The sequence below is a fragment of the Otolemur garnettii genome, unplaced genomic scaffold, assembly GCF_000181295.1.
Source record: "Otolemur garnettii isolate 467f Iridium unplaced genomic scaffold, OtoGar3 scaffold00091, whole genome shotgun sequence".
NCBI lineage: Eukaryota > Metazoa > Chordata > Mammalia > Primates > Galagidae > Otolemur > Otolemur garnettii.
Window position 1 is genome coordinate 7,603,234 of NW_003852486.1, and position 4,152 is coordinate 7,607,385.

General features: G+C 46.0%; 1 protein-coding gene across 2 annotated transcripts in view; it reads right to left on the reverse strand.

Annotated features, from left to right (window-relative positions):
* Nucleotides 1-1,619, reverse strand: part of LOC105887505 (zinc finger protein 470) — a 9,920-nt gene extending 8,301 nt beyond the window's left edge. For both annotated transcript variants that reach the window (XM_023516502.1, XM_023516501.1), the window contains exons 1-2: nucleotides 1,157-1,619; nucleotides 378-498 (exon numbers count right to left, since the gene is read on the reverse strand). The gene's annotated coding sequence lies outside the window, so the exon portion shown is untranslated. The remainder of the gene's footprint in view (nucleotides 1-377; nucleotides 499-1,156) is intronic.
* Between the last annotated feature and the right edge of the window lie 2,533 nt (nucleotides 1,620-4,152).

A 4,152-nucleotide genomic window follows, 5' to 3' on the forward strand; every position in this document is an offset into this window, starting at 1 on the left:
CCCCCCCCCATGGTGTCCCTCTTTACCAATGTTAAAATCTGGTCACCTTACTGTAAGTACCAAAGGCAATTCTTCTCTCCAAATTAATGACAAGGTACTCAGCTACCCCTTAAGTTTCCATTTCTCAGCCTCTGCCCCCTCTTGTGCATGGAGCATTCTCACCACTGGCTTCACACACTTCCCCTCCTCTCCTTGGATCCCCCAGCCTTGAAGACTGAAAGAGTGGGTGCAGATGGGGTGGGGGCAGATGGAGTAGGTTCCAGGAGCCCTGTCACTCCCTTCCCTCAAGGGCACCGGAAATGCAACTCCTCCACCCTCCCCCTTTCTTTTTCTACCAAAAAAAGAAAAAAAAAAAAAAAGCAGTTAAGAAAACCTACCTCGGGCAGCTGTTGAAGGGATTACCTGGTGCAGAGAGAGACTCCAGAGTCAGTGTACTCTGGATATGAGTCCTAGCTCTTGTATTTCCTAGTGATTACTTGTTCCATGTTTCAGTGTCATCTGTAAAAAGAACATAAAGTAGTTCCTCCTTCATAATGTGAGGTTTGGTATAATACTTCCCAAAGGTATCAGAACTGCACTGGCATATAGTAAGCACTTACTAAACATTAGCTATTGTTATTGAATACGACAAAAGAAAAAACAATATGGTTCTAATCAGCAGTTCTTCCCTCTCTCCTTTATTTATTGGTTGGTGGGATCAAAGGGGAGGGAGAGAAACTCAGGAATGGCAATATTTTCTGTCATTGACTAGAAGGTGACTAGACCATACAAAGGTTGGACTTTCTCAGCATTTCTAGATGAAGCTGTCAATCGCACCTTCTTCCTAGTCCTATCTCATGGCAAGAAAAGGGTAAAACACTAAATGCTGAGTTTTTTGAGAAAAGCAACAGAGCACCCAGAGACTATAATGGGGAGTTCTCTCCATGTGGGTCCCTGGTGATACTCCCAGATCCTGAGGGGAGGAGAGGTGGATTTGGTTAGGTAACTCTGGGCAAGTCAGGATCCCTCCCTAAACCCAGCTTCACACTCTGGCCCAAGGTGACCCTCCAAATCTTTGGACTCCTGGGTCCACCAGGCTTAGCGGATCCTGAAAGATTGCACATCAAACCTCAATTTCCACTCTTGCAGCTACACCCATGCCATCTGTCGCTCTTACCTCTGTACGGAGTCTCCATGGTCTCCCTCTTCGCTGTCTTGCGGGGATGTGTTCTGAGCTCTGTCTTCTTCAGGTAAGGTGGACAAGAAATGGTTTGGCCTCAGCCGCCCCGCATGGGCACCTTCCTGAGACTCTAGGGCTTAGCCCGCACTGGGCTTTAAGTAGTTGATTTGCGGACAAATATTGAGTGTCCCGCAGGAGGGTTTCCTGCTCTGTCACTTAAGAGCCTTCGGCCATTCCAAGATACTCTGTGCTATGCACGCCGCCGGGTCGCGGACGCAAACACGCAGAGTCGCGGCCACCCCCTCCCGCCCACCAGGTTCCTCTGACGCAGGCACAGACCCTCATTTGCACGCGCACCGCCTCCTCTCAGGCGGTCCCGCACTGTCAGTCACCAAGCCACGAGCGCCGGCGGGACGTCGACCTCACCCGACAGCCCCGGCGCAACCTCGGCTTCGGCCTCTACCTGTTTCCCGGGCGCCGAACAGGAAATGCCCCAGCACAATTCCTCCTGGAAGTGGGCGTGTCTTCTAGTTGCAACGGATCCTGGGAAATATAGTCCTGAACTCCGTCAGCATTCAACAATCCGGCGACAAGGATCCCAGGAGTAGCTCTTTCTCGAATCACTGCCCTCGCCCTCCGCTCCTGTATGGGCCTCTCCTGGTCGTAACAGAGTCCCTGGGAAGCCATGCAGCCCCTGGCCTGGGTCCCAGAAACACAGGCCACTCTCAGACAAACCGCTCCCTAGGTGCTGCTGGGAGCCCTGTCCAGGCACTGAGTGTGCAGGCGTAGCTGTCAGACACCCCTGAGAACCAGTGGATGGGGTCCAGAAGGGTGGAACGCGCTGGGGTAGCGGCGTCCTCCACAGAGGAAAACCACTGATGGGCAGGGCTTAGGTGTTGGGGCGGAGCTTAGGCGGGGCTGGGCCTATGGAATGAAGAGAGAAGAGAGTTGGATTTGCCTGGTGGCTTGTGCAATTGTGACTTGTGACTTTCTGACAGTATGCATGTGTAACTTGTTTTATTTCAAGTCGCTCTCTGATGTAATCTTTTTCCTTCCCACCATTTTGCCTGTCCCTACTAGAATCTCTGAAGTCCTATTCATTCTCAGTGACTAAAAGAGTTTGCATATAACACGTGCTGAGGGACAAAATAAATCACTAAACTCAGCATTAGCAGTTTCATCATGAAACAGTATGTCATGGGCTGAATGTGTCTTCTCAAAATTAATATATTGAAGACCTAACTAACACCCAATATGATGGTATTAGGAGGGGGGGTTATGGGTTTAGATTTGGCCCAAGAGGGTGAGGCCTTCATGATGGGATTAGTGCCCTTAACAAAAGAGGAAGAAGAGGTCTCGATGCTGTGAACCCAGTAAGAAAAGGCCATGTAAGCATGCAGCAGGATGGAAGTCACCTAATCTGCCCAACTTCACTTTCCAGCTTCCAGAACTGTGAGAAATGAAGTCTGTTAAGTTGCCCAGTCTATGGTATTTTGTTACAGCAGCCCCAGCTGATCAAGACACAACATCACAGATACTGGTGCAGCACACATCACCACCAAATTAAGCCACCTTCCTAGACACCATCACTCAAGGCCACACAGGCACATCTAGACTTTGGCTTTTCTAGACCCAGTTTCCCCCTGGATCTCATAGACTCCATAATGGAGCTAAGTCTAGCTGTGAAGATGCTACATTAATAATTTTCCAAACAAAAACAAAGAGAAAAAAAATCAAACCAGAATGTCCAAATGCTGTGGGACAGTTACAAAAGGTAAAATATGTGCATCATTGGAGCACCAAAAGGAACAGAAAGAGAGGAGAGGAAATATTTTAAGTAATCATGATGAAGAATTATCTAAAGTTACTGACACCAAACCATGGTCCAGGACACTCAGAGAACACTGAGCAGGATAAATACCAATACATACACACGCACATCCATCTGGGCATATTATATTCAAGCCACAGAAAATCAAAGGTGGAGGGAAAATTTTGAAGGAAGCCAGAGGGAAGAAAAACACCTTACTCCTACTCATAGAGAGAGGATAAGAATCACATCAGACTACTAGTTAAAAACCACACAAGCAATTGGTACTGATCAGTTTCACAAGAAAGAAGGAAGAAAGGAAGTATGAAGGAAAGAAAGGAGGAGAGAGGGAGAGAGGGACAGATAGATGGAATACCCATAGATTTTTCACCCACAAAAAGATGTAGATTTATCTTTTATAACAACTTGGGGGATTTGGATTCCTAAGTACCATAGGAATAGAAAAACACATATCCCATGTGCTCAATACTAAGTTAAAACTACTTGGGTAGTTACTAACCAAGTTGTTATAAAGGATAAATCTACAATTGAGAACTGCTGCAGCAGAGATTTTGTTGTGTTACTGTGAAGAGTGCTGAGTTCTGTTTGGTTTTAACAGGTCAAGAAGGAAAACTCGGTCAGCTTTACTGGAGCCATATGTGACTAGAAGTTCACCAAAATACAGAATGAAGGAGAAAGTGCCCACAAAAGGCAAGAAAAGTCAATGTATTACAAAGACAGATTTCAATCTATGTATTGAATGTGTGTATGTGCGTGTACACATACACCCACAGACACATTCCCTATTAATTCTATGACTTTAAGATCACTTTACACATAGGGTTCTGCAAATCACAGACTTCATTTACTACATTATGGACAACTCCCCACAGAAGTGTACATGGAGCTCAGTCACTTTTCACTATCTGCACAGAACAGTATTGAATAACTACAGTTTAATCAAAATCTGCTTGGCAGGACACTGAATTCCTATTTGTCATGATTAAAACAATCCTACAATAAATATTATTTATATCTTCCATCTACTGATGTATTACAGTCGGATAACATTCTTACATCTGGAACAATTGTATGAGAAGGAATGCACATCTGTGGTGTTGACAGGCTGTGCCACATCAGTGTCCAAAAAGACAAGGAACTAATTCACACTACCAACCAGAAA